We start from the raw sequence: 23,493 nt of genomic DNA on the forward strand, positions 1-23,493 counted from the left end.
CGGCGGGCGGAGCGGGCGCTGCCACAGCGGGAGCCGGCCGGTGCCCGGAGCCAGCCGGCTTCGCCCTGCTCGGCGGGGCTGGCGCCGCGGAGACCCGGTCCCGCTCGGCTCCCGGCCCGTAACTTCCTCCTCCCCCACCTCGGGCAGCTCCTCCCTAGGCAGCACCGCCGGGAGAGCCCGGCACGGCGGGACGGAGCGGGACGGCGGCCCTCCCCGCCCCGAGGGAGCCGGCGGCGCAGGGCGGGCGGAAACCCCGACACGGGGGTGAGGGGCGAGGTGGGATTCCTTTGGGGTCCCCAAAACCCCGCCTCTGCCAGGAGGGGCCGCTGGGTGGGGTTTCCCTCCGTGCGGGAGCCTCCACGGCTGCCGTGCTGCCCCCGCCTGGCTCGGCCCCCGCTGCCGCCCGCCGCGGGGCTGGGGCGGCTGCCCCCGCCCGGCACGGCCCCGGCCCCGCTCCGCCCGCCGTGCCGCCGGCCTCGGCCCGCCCGCCGCCGGCTCCAGGGCGGGCAGCCCCGGGCAGCGGCGCGCTGTGGGGCAGCAGGGCGTTCGCAATTAGGAAATAGATGGAATTAGTCGCACTGCTCGTTCCAGCGGGCGGGCGTGCTGGCGGGACGGCGGGGGAGTGGGTTTATCCCGCTGCCGGCGGCACGGGGAGGGGTGCGGGGAGCGCGGGGTGTGGGTAGGTGCCATGTTTGGAAACCAGATCCCCACAGCCTCTTTTGAACCTTCTCCCTCACCCCCTCGTCCCTGCCAAACAGGGACGCATGTGATCGCATTTTATAGCCTCCTCCGTCAGTCGGAGGCTTCAAACGTAGCGTTGCTGAATCGCCTACTGCGAGTGATGAGAATAAACAGATTGGAGTCGTGGCCTGTGGAGGAGAATCACGGTTTCTCCTCTTCTGACAGCCCGTCAGGCCTGTTGGCTCCGGGCGGGAGCTGGTGGGAGAGGTGACTGGAACAGTGCGAGCCTCTGACGCCAGGCAGACCCTCCGTGCCACAGGAGCTGTATCCTTACCTCACTGTCGCCTGCTTGCGTGCACCTGTGCTCGGAAGGGATGCGCTGAAGGTGTGACGTGATCTGGGTGTTTCTCTCGGCTGCATCGGAAATAGCCGCTTGAGCGATGCAGGTGCCAGCTCTTCTCCACGGCTGGGGACCAAACCCCCGCAGGCTCCCGACTTCGGCCCCGTGCGCCGTGCGTGGTGAAGCTGGGACAGCGTTTTAGTACACTCTTGTCCCTGTCCCTTCCTGTTCGTTCTTGACTTGATTTTTACAGGGGCTACTAGAGATCCTCGCAGTGGTGGGTACTGAGGCCCAGCTGCCAGTGCTGGGCTCGCTAGGAGCTGTCCGGCACCGTGGTGCTTGGATCTCGGTTCAAGACGCAGGAGTTCAGTTTGCTGTTGCAGTTCATTGTGCTTGGGGTGTGGCAACCCTTGGAAGTGGGGTGATCGGAATGAGAAATGTTCCGTGAAAATGCATTGTGTTAGTCACTGTGGGGAAACGTGAGTGAAGGATCCCTCCTCAGTTTCTATTCATCAGAAAAAAATTAAATAAAGGAGTAGCTCAAAGGCTCTAAACTATATGTATCCTTCTGTTCCTTGTCCTCCAGCACAGCTACTTTTCTACAAATATTTAGCTTTTATTCTGTGAAGAAGATTACTGGTTCTGTGATAATGTTGTAGAGGAATACTATAAATCTTAAGTCACTGTGAGAATGAGCTTCCGTTGGTAAAGATAGTATTTTCTCAGCCCTATTCTTGTTAGCATTGGGTAGAGGAAAACTTTTCCTCCTTTTTTCACTTCCCCCCTCCCCTTTTTTTTTTTTTTTTTTTTTCATTGGTGTTTCTGAATTCTGGACTAATATTTCCTTTCCTATGAGATTCTGGGAATCTTCAGCAGTTTCACTAAATGAACTTTGGATACGTCAAATAAAATTTTTAGAAGAGGGCAAAAATCGTGCTTTGTGAATTCAACTAGAAATTACTTTATATTATCTTTAAATTTTTGTGATATCCAAATTTCAAAGTTCATTTCTCTACAAAAGTTCTTTCAAATAATAACAGGCTATATCCTCCACTGGCCTGAGAAACTGTGATGTTAGATTTCTGTCTTTATTTAAAGAGGCAGAAATTAAGGGAAAATACATTGGAAAACTTAGAAACCTGTATATTTGCTTTAGCTGTATCGTTAGTTTGTAAAAATCAAATCACAGCAAATATTTTTCTTACGAGAGAGCTGTTAGATTTTCTGAAATAATTTGCTTTTTCTGTATGCTGAGTGCTTACTTTCTTTTTGGGATAAGAGTTTGACACACCTTTCCATTGAGTAATTCTTTTCAGACTGGAATTTTGACAAGAATTTACTTCCATAATTTTGTGAAGGGTTGTTACAAATACACAGTGGTACTATCAGATGACACAGCTATATTATGAAAGTCAGATATCATCACCACTCCTTCCTATTATCTTTGTTAAAAGATTTTCTGATTATCCAAATGTCTCAACAAAACTGCCACCAGTTTTCATTAAAACCACCTGGTGGAGAAATGTTTCCATCTGTAACACCCACATGCAAATCTGTAATTTTCCCTGAAAGTGAAGCTGAGAATCAGTGCTGCAAACTAGGCTACCTTCAATCCTGGGCTGATCAGAGGCCGGATATGTGCTGTCTCATGAATCATAAGGGCTAAAATGGGTGCAACATTTCTCTCCTGTTCTGGATGTCCTGATAGCAATGAAAGTTTCTAAAACAGTACTTGGAATTTTCCTTTCCATCACTCCTCATAGCAGAAAGCCATAGGAAGAAATATTGGTTAAATGACTATATTCTTTATACAGTGGTCATAAAATTGTGGATCCAGGGGAATTTGAAGTGCTTCTGTGAGTGGACTTATATGGATTTCCGGAGAAGTGAAAGCAGTTGGGGTCATCGTTAAAGAGGCTGTGTCCATCTCCTTTGGGTCTGTGCCTCTGTGTCTTCCTGATCCCTGTTTCTGATTGTGAGCTAAAAGCCTTCTTGTAAACCCTGTCTGCCAGTTCCCGCTGACATCAGCACGTACTGCAGCGTGCCAGCCTGTGAACAGGGTGCTGTTACAGGGTACAGAACTGGACACTGAGCTGTTTTCACTGCTTGCACTGGAGCATTACAAATGCCCCCTTTGGTTTGAGACCACCTGCTTGCTGCTTTCCAGGAACTTTCCCTATCTGTCATTTTGTTGAGTTTCCTTCAGCAGTGTGGGGCTAACAGAGCTTGTAATGTCCTTAGGATAAAGATGTGCATCTTACCCTGGTCAGTGAGACTTCCTTTTTCTAGGCACGCCTGGTCAGCGGCAAGGGACCTCGTCTTTCCCATACCCTTCTGATATCAGATTTCACACTGCTGTGGGTGGTTTGTGGAAGGGGAACACTTTGCCGTCCTATGACTTGTTGAATACCATGGAGCAATGTGTTGAGGAGTTTGGGCGTTTGTAAAGGATCCTTCTTTTGCATGTTTTACGAACAGGAAAGAACACTTTGCTATTAACTGATTGCTTTGAAATTGCCTTTACATCTAAAGGCAGGTTCTGCATTAAAGGTCTTAAAGGTAAAGCTACACCATGACACTTCTGTAATAGGGACAGTGTCACCAGGTATTCCTGAGCCCATATCCATGCCTTCATTTGATGAACTGTTGTCCCCGTCTGTTGCATGGCACTGAAGACTCAAATCCACATAAACATTTTGCTGCTTGCTAGGCACTAAGTAGAAACTGAAACCTCTTCAGTGCAGTCTCACAGTCTGGGAGGAGGAAGCAGGTCCTCTATCTCATCTTGGAGCTTCAGAGCTTTGTGTTTTGTTCTTCTGTGGCCGGGAGAGCATCACTTTCCTATTTGCCACACCTTTGAAAGCTGCATGGAGAGCTGTCTGTTGGGTAGATAGGGCTTTACCATGGTGTATATTGAACTCTCATGCACTCTTGTTCACATTGACTTTGCCAGATTTTGTGCATATCTCTGAAGACTATAGTCTCTATCATCTCTTTTAATAGTACTCAATCTTAGACACCCAAGCTTTTTCTGTTCTTTTATGAATAAATGTTTGCATAGAGCAAAATGTAGTAAAATGGCCTCCTTTGCAGACTAATTCACATTGGAGGCATTTTTTCCTGTTTTATTTGGTAGATATTCCTGTAGCTGGAAGGGAAGAGTTTCATGTTGAGTGACTAATGTCTAGCCTGAAGTCCAGATATTGCTCAACAGGTGACTGATGTGACTAAAAAATTGTGAAGAAGCATGAAAGGGTAAGTTTTTTCAATGAGACTGTAGAGAGAAACAAACTGTCATTTGCAAAAGTGTGTGTGTAAAATTGAAAGAAAAAATAGTTTAAAGGCTTAGAGTGTACATTTAAACACTAGGTAGCCTGAGGCAACTATTTAGTTTGTGGGTATAAGGTGCCTTGAATTGAAAAAACCACAGTTATGTACAGCAAACTTCAGTCACAGAGAAATCACAGAATTATATATATGTGTGTACTTGGGATGAAGTTTGCTTATATGTAGTTGTGTGCCTTATCGTGTTGGGTTAGGCAAGTACTAAGTGGAAACTATGGTAACTGAGAACGCAGCTAATTGAGTTCCAGGTAGGAAGTGGTTCCTAGTTACCACAATGTTCATTTGCTGGAGCACACTTATGTGGGGATAAAAGCTCTTACTAAGATTCTGATGGGACATAAAGAAGGCTGTGGAGTTATTGGCTGAGGTAGTTGCAATAGGAGGAAAGTTAACTAAGACATGGGAAGTGCTTTGTAGTTTTGTAACTCTAATTAGTTAGAGTTACTCAAAGAGTAGCTTGAGTAGAGGAGGTAGTACATACTTGAAACTTTCCAATCTTAAAACTTATCTCAAGATTTTTCATGGCAGTTAATAATTAGGGAGAATTTGTTGCTAACACCCTATTTTGACCACCTAGTATGGCACACAAGCATGATTTTAATTTCAGGTCTCCAGAATCAATAGGGATATTGTAGCTGCTCATGTTTCAGGGCTGCTAAATCCTGGTCACTTGGAGTTGGTGAGAATATCTGTTTCAGGGTTTGCAAAGTAACTTCTCTGTAATTTCCTTGGGGCACTGAAAGCTTCCAGCTTTCACTGCTGTGTAATTGAAGATTGAGGCTTGTGCTCTCAACCAGTTTCCTGGAGACAGTGTCTTCTCCCTTTCCAGCACTTGGACCACACCTAACATTGTCAGAAAACACTGACTACTGCTCAGTGTGGTAGCTGCTGCCATCCTCATTTTGTATAATACTTACAGGCAGCAGGACGAAGTATGGTTCCAAGACCTTCTTAGGCTGTATGCTATAAGTCCCCTGATAATAATTGCCCTTCCGTAAAAAGTAGGGAAGGAAGAGGTGGGATCATTTTTCCTCCTTTCAGTTGAAACTGGGCCACTTTCCAGAAATAAAAGTGAGAGTGAAGGGGCCATCTTCAGGAAGTCTGTCTTATCTCTAATATGAAGGGTCGAAAGCCTGTCTTTAATCCCACTGAGAAACAATGGAGGAATTGAGAGTTCTGGGAACTGGTTGTGCATTTGGCACCAAGGACTTAGAGGATAAAATAGATAAACAATACCAAGACTCTCTCCTCTGATTCAGCCTCCCTCTTATTTATTCTTTCCATGGCTGCATGAATCTCACTTTCTCTGCAGCGGAGCAGGAGGAATGGAGGCTTCTGCTTGAAAGCCTTTATTTTTTCCTTTGTACTTAAAGCAGTTTGGATCCACCATATTTCAGACGCTATGGTGGTGCAGGGAGTAAGCAGGTTGCTTGCTGTGTGCATGGATATTTTAAGCCTCTCAAATCACCCAGAAAGACTGCTCAAATATTACCTTGCACCTCTTACTGGCAGTGCCAGCTCTGCTCCTGACACTTGAGTGTACAAATCCATGATGAAACAATTTTACTTCTGGAGATTGTCTGGTACAACCCCCTACTCAAAGCAGGGCCACGTGCCGCAGGTAGCCCACGACCAAGTGCAGATGGCTTTGGAGTATCTCCAAGGATGGAGACTCCATAGTCTCTCTGATAGTCTTTTCCAGTGTTCAGCTACCCTCACAGTAATAATTTAGATGGAACTTACTGTGTTTCAGTTTGTGTCCATTGCTTCTGGTCCAGTCACTGGGTGACACCAGGAAGTGTTTGGCTCTGTCTTCTTTAGTTCTCCCCGCTGGGAATTTACATGTGTACAAATCCTTCTGGGTCTTATTTCCTCAGGCTGAACAGTCCCCAGTCTCTCAGCCTTTCCTCATGTAACGTGCTCCTGTTCCTTGTCAGTATTCACAGCTCCTTGCAGCACTGGCTCCAGCATGTCTTTCTTAAATTGAGGAGCCCAGAACTAGATTTATCATCCAGATGTGGCAGAGAGCAAAAATCACTACTTTCAGTCTGCTGGTGATGCTTTTCCAGTGCAGCCCAGGATGGCATTGGCCTTCTTTGCTGCAAGCATATGTTGCTGGCTCACATTCAGCTTGGTCTTGACCAGGAATTCTCAGTTTCTTCTCTGAAGAGCTTCTTTCCAGTTGGTTGCCCCCTGGGATTATTCTCCTTGTGCAAGATTTGGCATGTTCTTATGCTGGATGTTTTCAGGCTTATAAGAGAGACCAGTATCTAAACATGTGCTCAAATAATTCAGGGAAAGGATTGGTTTGGTCACTGCTCCTCACTCTTTTCTCTTTACTGCTCAAGGCCTTTGCTCAGAGAGGAGGAGAGAGAATTGAACAGTGCAGAAACTGTTATGGCCTTTTGGCCAATAGAAACATCAGAACGAATTTAACAACATTTGAAGCTCCAAGTTTTCATCAGTCTGAGAGGGCAGGTATGGTCATAAATGTGTTTTGATAAAGCAGACAACTTGTGGTGACCTCAGAATTGCAAGGAGTGTTTTCATGCCTTTCAGGGTATTTCAGAGAATTGAGAGTGATTTTTTCACCACTTGAGGGTGGACTGAGTTTTCTAAGGAGACTGAGGAGTCAAAACATACTCTCAACTGAACACAGTCACTAGCAAGGCAATTATGAGACAGTCATTGACTGATCTACTGGGCAGCCATCTCACTGCTGAGGAGGAGCAGGAGACTGTCAGCAGACAATAGCAGATTGATAGGCATTTCTTAAAAGCTACAGAAGAGGTAGCTTTACAGGGAGGTGATAGGGGATGACAGACAGTAATAAACATTCCTACCATCTTTTAGACACAGGCTTCAGATCAGTGTATGTTGAACTTTCAGAATGCCTGAGATGCAAGCTGTTGTGCAGAGCTCTTTTCTGGCCCGAGTTTAAGTGGCTGTATTGGATGCACAGGGCATTATTTCTGTGCATATGTCTTCCCACATGATTCTTCACTTGATGCAAGATTCTGCCTGAGCTTCACTGCTAGCTTTGTCTGACATTGCAGTAATACTTTCTAACTAAGAAGTCTGTCATTCTTCAAATTCAGGGCATTATCTGTGCCCTGCAGAAGGGTGAAGACAAAGACTGTGAAAGAACATGATCTCTGGGCAGGAACTTCTCAAAGTACAGAATTGTTATAAACCTTATCTTAAAAGGAATTATGCAGAAGAGGCTTCTTCATAGAGGGGGAGGGTACTATCCTGTTGTTTATTTTTCTGGAAAATAGCAGGGGGAGAACAACATTAAGAGAGATTTGAAATTCTCAGTCTTGTCAATATCCTTTTATTTCTGAAGACTCATGCAAAGACTTTTTTGCATCCTTGGATAGGAAAGCATCTAACAAAGATGTAGCATGCTTCCTTCATCAAGCGGTTACTAAGCATTTTAGGACTTGATAGTAATGCCTTAAGAAAAGGCTATTTAAAAATATTGCTGCCCTTGTATTGAAGCTTGTTGAAACGCAGGCATTATTGAAGGTGGAAAATGACAAAACTGAAATTCTGTTTTCAGTTGCCAATAATTAGAACCAATTATAATTTCTATTTCATTTTACTTTCTCCTTTGCTCTACCCACTGGTGGCTGCTGTATTTGTCTACTCTCCTGGGCCTATCAGTTTTAATTAATAGATGTTAGCATGCAATTATGTTTTAGGGGAAAAAGCTTGTGTGCCTATAATCTGACTTGAGTTCCCAGCAGTGATAAAACATGTAAAAAAATCCTATGTCATAAGTTACAAACACAGAGTGAGTAGTTTCATTTTGCTTTTTGAAAATACTTGCATAAATTTAAAATTTGTGAAATGATTTACACCTCACCAGATTTACACCTCTGTACGATTTGCCTCAGTCAAATCTAGGTATTAGATCTGTAAAGATGCAGATACCTTATCAGATATCTACATCTGTCAAGAATTATGGTTGTTTTATCTCTTATTTTTATACTTCACAGTATACCATAGGTATGGTGAAATATTATGCAATGTTTATAGTGTAGGCTAGTTCTGGAATCTAGACAGTAAATGTTAGTCAGACTTTTGATATTTGCAACAAGCAGCAGGAAAGAATATCACGATGAGTTTCATCTAATGGTTTCTTAGATAAGACAATTGATAGGATATCATTGTCATTTTCTGTAAAACTGAAGTAATCATCCTCAAAATTTGATTGCATGTCAGATACTTATGCCCAGAGAGAGTTTTAAGCAAAAAGCCATGTTCCAAATATACTTCCTGGCACTGTTACAGAGGCAAGAAGAGCTAGTTGCAATTTTCAGGATAATGACACACAAAACCATTCATACAGTTGCCACTTCAGAGGCATGAAAAGACACGGCATGATGAGTAGCTGTTTCCAGACAGTTCTAGATTTAATTAGAACACCTATTTAAGTACAGATTTCTGAATTTCTTCACATCATGTGTGTCTCATTTTCAGTGTCAGGAGTTTGTACACTTTGCCTATGGCAAGCACTGTTCATACTATTGAAGCTAAGGGAATGTATATGGAGTTTTTTCAGATATCTGTAATAAAAATGTAGTGTTAGAAATCTCCTAATGTTTTGGTCTGTCTTTCCTATATTAAGGCCACCTGGAATCACTGAAGATCAGTATATGCTCTGAGAGTTGCTTTTTGATCAGAGATGAACCTAGCAGATAGAACTACACTTTTTAGTGATGGATTTATCAAATTAACTGCTTCAAATTTTGAGGATCTGAGCTATAACCACAAAATAATTTCCTGTGTATTTTGGGTTTTAGATAAATCCTAAATTATAGTAAATTTCTTTGAATGGTTGTTTAAATATCTTGCATCAAAATACAGTTATTTACTTTAAGATCCTTAATTGAGAGTTACTTTTTGAACTGCATTATATGAAATTTATTAGAACATTTCTCATAAATAGAGCACGGCCCAACAACACTATTTTAGTGTAAGTACTATTATATTGCAGGGAAAAAGGGTACTACTCTTTTAGCAAGAAGCAGAGCTCTCTGTTTGTTCTGAAAATTGCTAATGGAAGTCTTCACATGCTTGAATGACCTAAGTGTGAAGTGTCTTCTCAAGTGTTTCTCTAGGTTACCAATACTGCATACTCTGAATTGATCAAAGTGTTTATGAATACAAAACTCTGTCTTATGCTAGAAGGTCTAATAAAAGATGATACATTTTTTTCCAATCTTGTTTGGACTGTGAGCCTAGTGAGCACTAAAAATCGCGTAGGCACTGCTCATGAAGATTTTGTCTCTGTTTTTGTAAAATATATATTAATTTTAAAGTCCTTAAATATATTGTGAAGGGTTCAAAATCATATCCATAAACTAGGATTTTGTAATGCATGTATTGATACTTCATGCTCTTTCCACATATTTAGAAAATCTATGGTCCTATACTATACAAACAATCCAAAGTTTTATCCATGAACTATTTACATATCTGGGTAATAATCATGTTAAAGATTAAATATTTAGTAATAGGATTTTGAAAGAAATGACAATGGAGCAGTTTATGTAAGAAAAGGCCAATTTGGAAGCTGGATGATTGAATATGTTTACTTGTGTTTTGAGCCATGATTTTTTAGAGTAACTTTTCTTTCAGTAATTCCATTGGTCTTGGAAAAAGCATCAAGAGCTATGCAAAACTACATGTAAGAGCTGTCTGAGCTTTCTCATCTTTTTTCTTTCCACAATTTATTTAGCACTTGCAAGTTCTAAGAAAGCAGAGTATTTTTTCATCTATATTCATTATTCTCTAGGTTTTTAATTAGCCTTTTATATGAAGTTATTTTCAAAGTAAAGTTGTTGCACTTTTGCTTATTTAAGGTATTAAATTTAGAATAATTTTGACATTTGACATCAGGAGATTAAATTTTTTACTGATTTATGATATTGCACAGATGTAGATGAAAAAATTTTAAAGCTTGAGCAGTAAAAGAATATAAAAATCTATGAGTATTTTAGTTACTTTAAGTGATAAGTCTTCCTGGTACTCTTATTGGTTGTAGAAAGTTTGACATTGGACAACAAACTTCTGCTATACAGTTTCATGTTCTGCTGGTCATGTGTTTTTAGCTATAGATGTAGAACGGGAAGGCAGCTGTTTGATGTAGCACATGGAGCATGAGCTGAGGCAATTTAAAAGACAGGAGAGGATTTATGAGGGCTCTAGATCATCCTAGTTTAACTCTATTGATTTTGGCCCAGGATACTACGTGCAAAGTGACAGAGAAATGGGTTTGCACTTTATGGAAGAGAATTAAAAGAGGCTTTATATGTGTATATGTGCTTGTGCCTAAGAACATGGAACTATGAATAGCGCTGTACAGAAATATGTACAAGTTGCTTTATGGACTTTAATTGCAACATTATGTTGCTTAGCATTGCTGTAAACATGCAGAATGCATTGGTGAAAGTTGTTGAAGAGCTGAAAATTAGGAACAATATTGCCTGCAGTCATATCTCAAGGACAAGTGACAAAGTTGCTGCCATGGACCAGCAAAACATTATATTTCTGTGGTCCCATGTCTCTGCTGAGTTTGATTAACTGTGTTGAGTCTCTGCCTTTAACAATCCTCACTGGAAGCACATCTGTTAACTGGAGTAAAACCAAAGAGTCGTTCACTCTGTTTAAATGGGATATGTCTGTGTAAATCTTGTGTTTTGCAGACCAAAGTGCATTTTACCCAAATGCATCCAATAATTGTTCAGTTACACCCCAAGCCTTACACAGAAAGTAAGAAACCTAAGAAAAGTGAAACCAAGGCATGGCTACCTACTTTTCTAGAGAAGCAACAACAACAAAAAAAAGCACCACACTTTATTTATCACTGTTCAGAAGTGTATCTGTATTTTTTTATTACTTTGTGTTCTGCATACCCCTAACTTCCTGCAGTCATAATATTGTATGTTGTTTTCTGTTGGTTTCTCCAAGAAACTGTTTTTCAATATACTCACAGAAAGGAACTGTATTTACTCAAAGGTGGAAATTGCAGAATTATATGAATTGATTCTGCTAGTGTGTATGTGAAAAGTGTGTAAATTCCTTTGAGATTAAATGCACAGGACATTTTTCTTGTATTTCAGAGCAAAATTAGATATTGATTTTTTAATGAGAAATCTGTTCTAAGACTATAGAACCTCACTAATATATTATGATTCTTGTATTTTGTGTTTTTAGATGATTTGATATTGATTGTAGTTTTTAAATTTAAAAGCTCTCACTTTTTCAGCAAAATATCTTCATAATTTATCTTGAAAGGGTTTTTTTAATCTTCCTTCATCAGTTATGCACTCATCATAAAAAAACTATCAACACAAGTTCTTGGGAGTTGACTGACCAGGGATTCAGCAGGAATTTACAGGTTTGTTCATTTGCAGCATCTCTTTTTCTAGTGGGCCTGTTTGAAGTTCTAAGCTGGTCCCTGTCTGACCAGGTTTAAGCAGTCCTTGTAGAAAAGAAGCTGGAGAGTTCTGGTTACATGGCTGGTGACACCATGCTCTATCTTGCATTCAGCCAAGGTGATCTGAGTATTTTTTCTTGGTTTTTGCTCTGTATGAGATCAAAAAGATAAAAGCTGAGATTTCTGTGATGTAAAGTAAAATTAATGACATGAACAATATGAGGGAAGAATCTTGAGGAGAACAGCAGCAACAGGAATGCTCCTTGTAATAGAGGGGTTTTGCCCTCTTAGTTTTTACTGGGTGTATAGTTTGGGAGTGCTTTCAGCTCTATCGTTGAAGAATTTACGGTTTTGTGGTTTTTTTCTGCCTGCATATAAGTGTTTGCCGTATTTCTCTGAAATTAAGACCTTGACAGAGTGATTCATGGTTTTTGTCTCATTCTGTTGGATTACTGCAGTGTATTGTACTGGGATTAGCCTTGAAACTTCCTGTTGATCCCATACTGTACCTTTTTACTTTTCCCTTTGCTTCCTATTTCTTTTCATCTTAATACAGAGCTTTCCTTCCTGTGTACTGGTAGACTAAGACCACAGAAAAAAGCTTTCTTTAAAGTAGAAAAGGCAGGTAACTTTCGCATACAGCTTTAGTGAAGAAGACCTAAATTTGAAAGCTTTCTATGGAAGCCAAACTTTGATGAACTTTCTGTGAGGACAGCTCGCTAGCCATGTGAAAGTTGCAGAGGTGGAAAGGAAGTAGTCTTCCTGGCAATTTACTTAATGGTGTGAAATACCAGGTGTTAAAATTTGAAGACAAGCACTTGCATGTCTGGAATTCATAAATAAACCAAGAAAATCAATAAGTGACTTTGGCAACTGCCACCCTTTTGACTCCTTTGTCAGAGGCCAAGAACTGAATGAACAAGAAAATTATAAGTGTTTTCCCTGAAGGAGAAGGAAAAGGAGAAGTACATTTTCCTCCAGACTAAAGCTGAGGCGACAGAGAGTACAGGAAAGATTTTATTGCTGTGTACTCTACTGGCTTCACTGTGGCTGGATGCTGGGTGGACACTAAAGCTGCTCTGTTCCTCCCTTCCTCAGCTAGGCAGCAGAGAGAAAATATAATGAAAGGTTTCTGGGCAGGATGAGGGCAGGGGGAGATCACTGAACAGTTACTGTCTTGTGCAAAACAGACTCAAATTGGGGAAATTAATTTAACTTACTGCCAGTCAGAATCAGAGTAGGATAATGATAAATAAAACCAAATCTTAAAACACTTTACCCCACTCTCTCCTTCTTACTGGGCTCAACTTCACTCCTGATTTTCTCTGTCTTCTCCCTCAGACAAGCTTTGGGATGGGAAATGGGTGCTGCAGTCAGTTTGTCACGTGTTATCTCTGCCATTCCTTCCTTTTCAGGGGAAAACTCCTCACAGTCTTCCCCAGCTCCAGTGCAGAACAGATCGTCTTAAGTGTCATCATGCAGTGTGTGTAGGACAACCAGGGGATCAGGCCCAGCCAGCCTGGGTTTAAGAAGGGCAGGTCCTGGATAACCAGCCTGGTCTCTTTTAATGACCAGGTGACCTGCCTAGTGTGTGAGGGAAAAACTGGATGTAGCCTACCTGGACTTCAGTAAAGCCATTGACATAGACTTCCTCTGGAGGAAATGTCAGCCCATGGCCTCTTATCTGGTGGGATGGTCAGGCCCAGGGAGTTGTGGTGAGTGGAGTCACATGCAGCTGATGGCTGGTCCCTAGTGGTATTCTCCAGGACTCAGTATTGGGGCCAGTCCTGTTTAAGGTCTTTATCTGGTTGAGGAGATAGGGTGCACCCTCAGTAAGTTTACAGCCAGTGCCAAGTTGAGTGGGTGTGCTGATCTGCTGGAGGGCAGGAAGGATCTGAACAGGAATGGCCAGCCAATGGGCCAGAGTCAACTGAATGAGGTTCAACAAGGCCAAGAGCTAGGTCTTGCACTTGGGTCACAGCAACGCCCTACAGTGCTACAGCCTGGGGCAGAGTGGCTGAAAAGCAACCCAGGGAAAAGGACCTGGGGGTGCTGGTCGACAGCAGCTGAACACAAGCCAGTGTGCCCAGGTGTCCAAGAAAGCCAATGGTGTCCTGGCTTGTGTCAGCAGCAGTGTGGCCAGCAGGAGCAGGCTGTGACTATGCCCTTGTACTCTGCACTGGTGAGGCCTGACGTTGAGTCCTGTGTCCAGTTCTGGGCCCCTCACTGCAAGAAGGACACTGAGGTGCTGGAGTGAGTTCAAAGAAGTGCAATGGAGCTGGGGAAGGGTCTGGAGCACAAGTCCTGTGAGGAGCAGCTGAGGGAGCTGGGGTTGTTTAATTCAGAGAAAAGGAGGCTCAAGGGAGATCTTAACACTCTCTACAACTCCCAAAGGAGTCTGCAGCCAGGTGGGAATCGGGCTCTCCTCCCAGGCAACCAGTGACTGGAGAAGAGGAACTGGTGTCAAGCTGTACCAGGGAAGGTTCAGGATGGACATCAGGAATAATTTCTTTATGAAGAGGGTGGTTAAGCATTGGAGTGAGGTGCCCAGGGAAGTGGTTGAGTCATTGTCCCTGGAAGTGTGCAAGAAAGGTCTGGATGTGGCACTTTGTGCTAGGATTTAATTGACAGGGTAACATTTGGTGAAATGTTGGATTCAGTGATCTTAATTTTATGATTCTATGATTATCCCAGCAGCGCTAACACTGATACTGAGGGACTTGGCCTTGGTGAGTGATGAGTCCATCTTGGAAGGCAGCTGGCACTGACTCTGTTGGACTTGGGGAAGGCTTCGAGCAGCTTCTCATAGGAGTCACTGTAGATCACCAGCTACTAAAACCTTGCCACTCAAACCCAATGCCACTCCATAGTTTGTCAGAATGTAGCAGTCTTCAAGTTTTTTTATGCTGTGTAGTTGAGCCTTTCTTATGTGGTAGCAAAATATCCTTTGGAGAGCTGCATACCAGGGCTATCAGCATCCAATTTTTATTAGTTCCCCAAATATGTTTTGTTTTATGTTGTAAGCCTGAAAAGTACTACTAGAGTTTGTTCTCTAGAAGACAGTTCAAATCGTGCCCTATAGTAATATGGTTCTCCCCAGCTGAATTAAAAAATGGTTTATAAAGTTATATGTTTCTTTATCTCATACTGTATTTTTCATTAAGGTTTTCAAGTTTATTTACCTTCCAGATGTTTAAATCATGATGGTTACATGGAGATATATTGTACCTATATCTGACTTACTACATACAGTATGTCTAGGGCATCAGAGTTCAATCTGTAATATTTTAGGAACATGTGCAATTTTTCTTTTTCCTCATTCCAGGCATTATAATAATAGTCTTCATAAAATAAAATCTTAGCCAAATCAAGCTGAGTTAAGGAGCCTTTGTGAACATAATAAATTGCACTTCTGTTTAAGGTGAGCTTCCTGCAAAATTGTAAGGTAAATGCAGTGTTGTTCAGTGCAAATGTCATGCTCAGTTCATAAAAAGTTGCAGAGAGGACAAACTGCAGTCAGTGTTGAGGGATACAAAGCACTTTCCAGTCATGGCAGAGGGTATGTCTGCACTGTCCCTGGGGGTGTGGTGACAGTACTGAAGCTGGACTGGTGTTTCCCAGGCGGGGATTTTGTTGCCTAAACACAGATGTCAGCTGGTTTTTGAGATGTCCATTGGTACTAATTCTTGACTTTAGGAGTGAGGAGTGGGTGGGAAGCTGGTTGCTATTGTAAATAAGGTTTTGTAGCTGTGGGCAGCAGGGATTGGAGGGAGCCTGGAAGCAGGTGTTGGATTCTGGAGCTGACCAACGTGGAGCTCCCTTGAACACATCCTGAGTATTTCCTCAAGTCAAAGTGGTCTCCAGACTCTGCATGTTTCATTGCTGGAACACAGACAGCAGTGAAAAAGGTTTCAGCTCAGTCAGTGATTCTGACTGGGTTTTCAGACCTGTGTAGCAGTGTGCCACTTTCTTCAGATCCCTCCTGTATAATTTTTGAGATCACTATCTTTCCTTCGGGGATCTTTCATTTCTCAAATAGTATTATGGTTGAGGTTAGAGCATATTTCCTTCCACATGAGAAGCAGTACCTTTTGAATGTGAATTGTCATTAAACTGCCATTAGTGAAACTTTGATTCTTTGATAACATCCTCATTTTATTTTATTGCATTAAACTTAAGCTCCACGTTAGCTAAGGTGTTTTAAATGCCCTCACAAGGTAACCATCAGATTAATGAGAGAAGTATGCAAAATAGTCAGCATTTTGCATTGTGCTGGCAAGGCTATTCACTAGAAAAGCTGTGGTTGCTTAGTTGCTGTGGGAGAAGAGAAATGAAGTGAGAGGATGAGAATGCAGTCTATGGCCTTCTGAGGGACAGCAGGAAAGGGGAAAGGACACAAGTAAGTGGGAAACTGCATGAAAGTACACCTCCCTTAAGGCACAAGAAGTTGGACTTAGAGGGGATTACAGGCAGTGCTGTGGGGATCAGTAGAAGAGGAATATATGACATGAGCAAGATGTTAGGGGAAGGCTGGAATTAGCTGGGATGGGAGTCTGGAAGTAGGCTGTGAGTGATGCAGCTAGCTATTCGTCTAGTACAGAACAAGCGTAAAATAGCACTTCTGCACACTAAGAATTGGGTAATGAAAAGTGATGGATCCTCTGGTAGCAGACCTGGGACTTGCTTATTTATGTGTCTGTTTCCCTTTGGGCTTGAACTGGAGATAGTTAAGCACATGAATCAGGAGGAGGTGAACATTTATTTTCAGTGTGATAATAAATAAATTAGAAGGCAAGTAGAAAACACAAAGGTTTAGAAATTCTCAGAGTGTAAGCTAGCTTCATGACTGTGAAGAGAAGGGTCTGAGTCATTAGGTTCAGGCACTTGAGGCTTGGCAGAGCTGCTTTCACAGATTTCAGCAGGCTCAGGTGGTACAGCAAGAGCGTCCGGAAACACAGGGTAGTTTGACTGAAGAAGGAAGTGCACAGCTCAGTTCATTTGAATTCAACATTCCCAGAAAATAATAATTTTATAGTATTATCTAACTACTCCTTGTCTGCCCCATACCTTCCCACTAAAAGATAGATCCACATAAGAGATCTGGTCTGATTTAAAAAGAGGATGGTTAGGTCTCCTTGTTTGTAGCAGAGGACTTTGAAACCAATCTCAACCACATCTTAGGGTTCCTAAACCTAATGGTAGTAATCAACATTATTATTTTTCAAAGCAATTTGCTATGTTACTTCAGTCTCAGAATTTTGGAGCATTTTTGAAGCTCCAGAACTGGTTTTGAGTACTTGGAATCTGGTTTAATCTTTCTACTCATAAGAATGCTTTCTCTGTTTAGGAAGGGGCCCCTGCTATGACAGGTGCTGTATGATGGAGTCTGTAGAAATGCCCTGAACCGGGATATTACCTTCCTAACAGTGTAAGCAGAGAGGAGTGAGATGAGATTTAAAGAGAACAAGTAGATCTGCTGTAAGGCAGCTCTAAATGTTTTGTTAGTCTCGGGGTTTATAGGCAGGGTGCCATGTCCCCTGCGTCTGTCCAGCCTTGTCATCTCCAGCCTGACATATTGGAGGTTATGTGCATGTACATATTAATCTGTGCAGGCTCAGTGCCTGAGGGAATGGTGAGTGTTTGTGTGTTTTTGTCTTTAATTAAAGGTGGCATCTTTGCTTTATTGGGTAGGTGAAGAATGGAGCTAAAAAGAATTGATTAAATGGAAAGAAAAAGGAGTAAAGGATGTTGACATTTGAGGCAAGTACATCTAAAGTCTCAGCAGGTGAGGAGAAGGGTGAATAATGGAGGCCAAAGAGTTCACTGTACAGTAGAGACCTTAATCAGAATGTGTAAAGGTCCCTGCTTTGCTAAATCAGCAGCCGCTCTTGGCTGGGAAGACTCCTTGGCACTTTTCAGTAGTTTTTCCTCCAGTACCACACTCTGGTGTGTAGGGATAACTCTGGTCCCCAGGCAGTGTGTGGCGGTCTTTCTGGTGTATGTGTGGCTGTGCATATGCCTGTCTTACACAGGAGTTTGGGAGACAGCAGTAGAAAACTTTGCTCCAGTTTTTAAGATACACCACATATGTGCATAATCTCATAGGCTGCATGGTGTCATTTGGGATGAGGAAGCATGCTTTAAGGTAGTCTTATTTTACTTCTGCTTTGGTATTGTGGGCCAGGTTTGCCAGTTCTAGGACTGATCCCACCACCTGGAACATCTGGCTGTTCCTCTGCATTGTCCCCAGTGGTACAATGGAAAGGGGGTGGAGAGGGGAAACAGCATGTAAATCCTATAGAGGTGAAACAGAAGTCACTGCATTGATCCTGCACCATGTGATCCATTCCCTGAAACAGCTGGAAAGGGGAAGAAGAGCATTTCCAGCTCTTTGTTGCCCTTCTCCCTCCAGTGCAGAAACTCCGATTTGGCTACAGTATGAATCTTATTTTCACAATTAAAGATTGCCACACATTAATACTGTGATAACACATAACCTTGACTCTCCTGGGCTGGTCTAGCTCTTTCTTTTCTAGATTTTGGAGAAAGTTATGAGTTTTCCAAAGTGATGAGAGATAAGCAGTAGTGTTATCTTGTATCTTGGCAGCCAGAAGATGGATATGGAAGAAGAAGCTAACAAGTGCATCAGTACTACATTTGAGAGGGGTGACAGGACACAGTCTTGGACTAAACTTCACTTTTGGTTGTTTTGAATGACCTTAAGATGTAGACTTTAATATGAAAAAGGTGTCTGCCCCAGTGTGCTTTTTAAGGCATGCACAATGAAATCTCAAACTGAAATAGATGTAATCATGTCTTCACAGCTACACAAGCAAGTGCTACTGGTCAAAGTGCTGCTGGCCACAAGTGTGCACCTTTAGAAGCAGCAGTTCACCCCCTCAAAAAAACCCCTGCTCCTCAATGTGGGATATTCATTAGAAAAAAAAAAAAAAAAAAAGAAAAAGAAAAAAAGGAGAAAAAAATATGAGAAGATGAGGGAGAGTCAGAGAGACACAAGTTAAGTTGGAAAAGAAGAACCTAGGACACCTTGGGGTTGTACTAAGTAAAGGAGGAAAGAGATAGGTAACTAAAATATGTAATATCCTGTAGCTCAGGACTGGCAAGTTTGTATTTCTTCCCCAAATTAGAGAATAAACACTTTGGTAGAAACAAAACTTGGCATCAGCTACCTGGTTTATCAGTGATATCTTCCTCCTGTACTAACATGTGTCTATTAATTTTGAATTTGTAACTTCAAGAAGTCAGGGTATGGTAGTGATGCTATGATCACTCACATATCTTGGAATCAGAGAATCATAGAAACATAAAATGGGTTGGAAGGCACCTTATAGACCACCAAGTTCCAACCCACCTGCCATGGGCATGAACATCTTCCACTGGACCAGTTTGCTCAAATTCCCATCCAGCCTGGCTGTGAATACTTCCAGAGATGGGGCATCCAAAACTTCTCTGGGTAACCTGTTGCAGTCCCTCACCACCCTCAAAACAAATAATTTCTCACTCATATCTCATCTAAACCTACCCTGGAAGTTTGAAGCCATTCCCCCTTGTCCTGTCACTACATGCTCTTATAAAAAGTTCATCTCCAGTTTTCTTGTAGGCTCCCTTTAGGTACTGGAAGGCTGCAGTTAGATCACCCCAAAGCCTGCTGAACAGTCCCAATTTTTCCTAGGCATTCCACATAGGAGAGGTGCTCCATCTCTCCAATTTACTTGGTGGATCTCCTCTAGACGGGCTCCAACAGGTCCTTTCTGTCCTGAGGACCCCAGTGCTGGATGCAGCAGTGCAGGTGTGGTCTCACAGACCAGAGGAGAGGGGCAGGACCACCTCCCTGGCCTTGCTGCCCACCCTGCTTTGGAGGATGCAATTGGCTTTCAGGGCTGTAAGCACATTGCTGGGTCAGGTCCAGCCTCTCTTCCAGCAGCACCCCCAAGTCCTTCTCAGCAGATCTGCCCTGGATCTGTTCATCCCCCAGACTGGACTGACACCAGGGACTGCCCTGACCCAGGTGCAGCAGCTCACACTTGGTCTTGTTGAGCCACATGAGATTCCCACAGGCCCAGTTCTTGTGCTTGTCCAGGTCTGGATGCCATCCTGTCCTTCAGGTGTGTCAACCACACCATTCAGCTTGGTGTCATGTGCAAATGTGCTGAGGGTGCTCTGGATCCCTTTGTTTCTGCCATTAATGAGGACATTAATTACCACTGGTCCCAATACACACACCTGATGGGCACCGCTTGTCACTGATGTCCATCAGGATGGTCATCCATCGTGAGAGCAGGGTAATTAATGATACTAATTTTCTGAAAACAATTTTTTTTCTATAATTTAATTAATGTTAAACATCTGAAAGGTAGAAATAGAGGCCTTGATATTGAGCCCTTTTTTCACCACAGCTCATAGGCAACAACTGGATTGTGTGCTGGGATCCACCATTTCTGGAGGGGTTGCTATAAGACAATTTAATGATTTTTTTCTCATGTCTTGAGTACTTTTGGTTGAACTTAGTGGGTGGGCTTTTCCGGAAGTGCTAACTGTGATGAACTTCTGCTAATTCAGCTGCTTGTTTGCCAGAAATTATAATCAGAGTATCTGATTTTTTTTCAGAGGTGCACTTTTCTGCTGTGATGATGGGTATAACTGTAGCTGTAAGACTTGTAGTAATCCTATAACAAGTGGCAGGAGAAATTATCAATCATTGTCATACAGAAAATTTGTCATTGTTCTGGTAGTGCTACTCTGAGATTCATACTTCTTGATTTCACTTTAAGAAAGAATCAGGCTGAATGTTAAGTTATTGGACAGAGACTTGAGATACAATTAACATTTGTGTGCTGCCACTCGGGAAGTTGGAGTCTGCCTGTACCTCAGGTCTGCTTTTGTTAAATTGAGATAATGCTTTTCTCTTCCTTTCAGTTTTCCATCTTCTTTCTTCAGATTTTTTTCTTGTCTCAATTTCACTCCTTTCCTATGTGTTTGGAAAATCTCTAGGTTTTGGTCCCAAGAATTCCTGGTCTCAGTGGAGGTTTCAGAGCTCTGTGCTGCAAAGCAAAGCAATAACAATAACAATAAAAAATCCAAATAACCAGCTTCATTGATATCTGCAGCTAGATCTGACTTCACCCTCTGTACCAGAATACAGACTGTGCTTGGGATTCTATCTGACCTGCTACCTCCTGGATAGTGAAGCCTTCTGCTTTGCTCAGGGTGATAATTTCTTACGAATCAGATATGAAAACAAATAATTGTGGCAAAGAAAAATATAAATCAATTGTCTATGATACATGGCACTAGGGATTACTATTTTACAATGGTAGTTTAACAGCAAGTTCAGCACTTTGAACTCATGGGAAAGGTTCAAGTTTGCTGCTTTTAAACTCAGAGGTTTGATATAGTTAACTCAGTTACCTAATTCAGTTAGGTAACACGTCTTCCACATATACACAATTTTGACATTTACCGAAATGTATTGCTGAGAATATCCTTGAATCTCTCCACTTGCGTTTTCTGTCCAAAGTCATCCGTGCAGCTCAGTGATGTACCCAAAGAAACAAAGACCCCATGGTGTGAATTTCATAGGTGGGTTCTCTGCATGATGTGAAGTTGAGACTACACGCACATTTCAAACAGCTAGTGACCAGCATTTCTTCTTGAAATTTCGTGCTTTGGTGTTTGACAACAGGGAATATTGTTCACTGCGTGAGCAGGGAGCATGTTTAACAAAACTCAGCATTTAAATGCCCTCCACAAGATTATAGAATCACAGAATCATTTGGATTGGAAAAGGAATGTAAGTTCATTGAGTCCAACTTGACAAAACAGTACCAAGTCCACCACTAAACCATGTCCCTAAGTCCCACATCTATCACACATCTGTTCAATACCTCTAGAGATGGTGACTCCACCACTTCCCTGGGAAGTCTGGCCCAATGCTTGACAACCCTTTCCATGAAGAAATCATTCCTAATATCCAATGTAAACATCCCCCAACACATCTTGAGGCCACTTCCTTTTCTCCAATTGCTTGTTACTCAGAAGAGGCTGACGTCCACCTGGCTACAGCCTGCTTTCAGGCAGTTTTAGGGAGCTGTAAGGTCTTTCCTGAGCCTCCTTTTCTCCAGGCTTAACACTCCCAATTCCCTCAGCTGCTCATCACAGGACTTGTGCTCCACACCCTTCACCAGTCTGTTGCCCTTCTCTGGACATTCTCCAGCACCTCAATGTCCTTCCTGCAGTGAAGGGCCCAAAACGGGACACAGCATTCGAGGTGTGCCCTCACCAGTTTTCCATGCTGGTCAAGGTGGCCATGTAGTTCTTCTGATAATGGAGTCCTCTGTTCAGTTCCTCTCTAAGGACATGTTTTTATATATTTTTAGATATAATTTAATTTTTAAATCATCCAAAAAATGTTGAAGGGAGTTATTACAAACCTTTTTTGCTTTTTTTTCTATAAACAATTTTAATAAATATACAGAAAAGAGGTGATTTTAATACTTTTTTACCCACACAGGATCTGCAGATGAGACTAAGAATAAATGCTTCTCTAACAAAAGAGATTTAAAGTATTGTTGACATCTTCTGTTAAATTTCTCTATTGTTTTAGTTCACTGAAAGTTTGAAACGAAGGCCACACTTCTTCATGAGACATTTAATATGAATATCTTTTTTGTCTGCTTAAAAAGGAAAACTAAAATAGTTCCTCAAAGGGATCTTCTGATTTTTTTAACATTCTTTTTCTGTGGGCCTTGATTCTTAATGTAAAGCTGTATTAAAATAATATTCTTGCTAATGTAGAATTCAAATTGTATAGAATGGTTTCACTACTTTTAGACCTTATTTGGCCCTTAATCAAACACCATAAATCTTGGTTTAGTGTATAATAAAGTGCATACTCCAAAATACAATTCTCTTTCCAAGTACAGCTGTTTCACTCTTCTATGCCCTGAAGTACAGGAAGCTGCTGAAAAATTAGTGTCTGTTTTAGAAGCCATAGGCCCTAATGAGTGGTATGCTTTCAGCAGTTTAACGAGTGGGTCAGAAGTTTAAGAAGTGGTGGCTGCAAAAATTCCTTTCTCATTGCCAGTGATAATCTTTGTATATGAGATGCATGTTCTGCTCATATCAAGGGATTTTCTTCATTTTTCTATTTAACCTCAGCAGGGAGAGCATGCTGCAGATTAAGAAGTGTACACTGAGTTGCACTCAGCTAAGGGAATGTAATATATGTATATGTTTTTATACTGATGGTATTTGGTGATAATAGCAACTTGTGACTAAGTGTCTCATTTTAAAGGTTAAAAACCTTGAGTTCCTCAGAGCTCCTGTAAGGAGCCATGGAACTGTGTCAGCTTTTTGAAGGGATTACTTAGCAACGTTCAGAGAACTTAATGTCCGGAAGAACAGAAAAATGCATGACAAACTAATAGAAGTGTAGGGCAAAATATTTAATCTGTGAAAAATATATCAGTTTGAGACTCTGGCAATGGACTTTTAAAGGACCCAGTGAGTTCTCTTTGCCTTTAGTAATTTCTTTTTGCCTCCATTGTCAATTTATGCTGCTCACACTCTCCTTTTCCTGCCTGTTTTGTTCTGCAGTAAAAATGAAGTACTGGGTATTTGTTGATGGCTTAGTAAGTGCAGAGATTTCATTAGAAACATA

General features: G+C 42.0%; 1 protein-coding gene across 1 annotated transcript in view; it reads left to right on the forward strand.

Moving 5' to 3' along the window:
• LOC147654701 (regulating synaptic membrane exocytosis protein 1-like) overlaps positions 1-23,493 on the forward strand; it is a 143,823-nt gene that overhangs the window by 306 nt on the left and 120,024 nt on the right. The gene's annotated exons all lie outside the window — the stretch shown is intronic.

The sequence above is a fragment of the Cyanistes caeruleus genome, chromosome 2, assembly GCF_971803275.1.
Source record: "Cyanistes caeruleus chromosome 2, bCyaCae1.hap1.1, whole genome shotgun sequence".
NCBI classification, from domain to species: Eukaryota; Metazoa; Chordata; class Aves; order Passeriformes; family Paridae; genus Cyanistes; species Cyanistes caeruleus.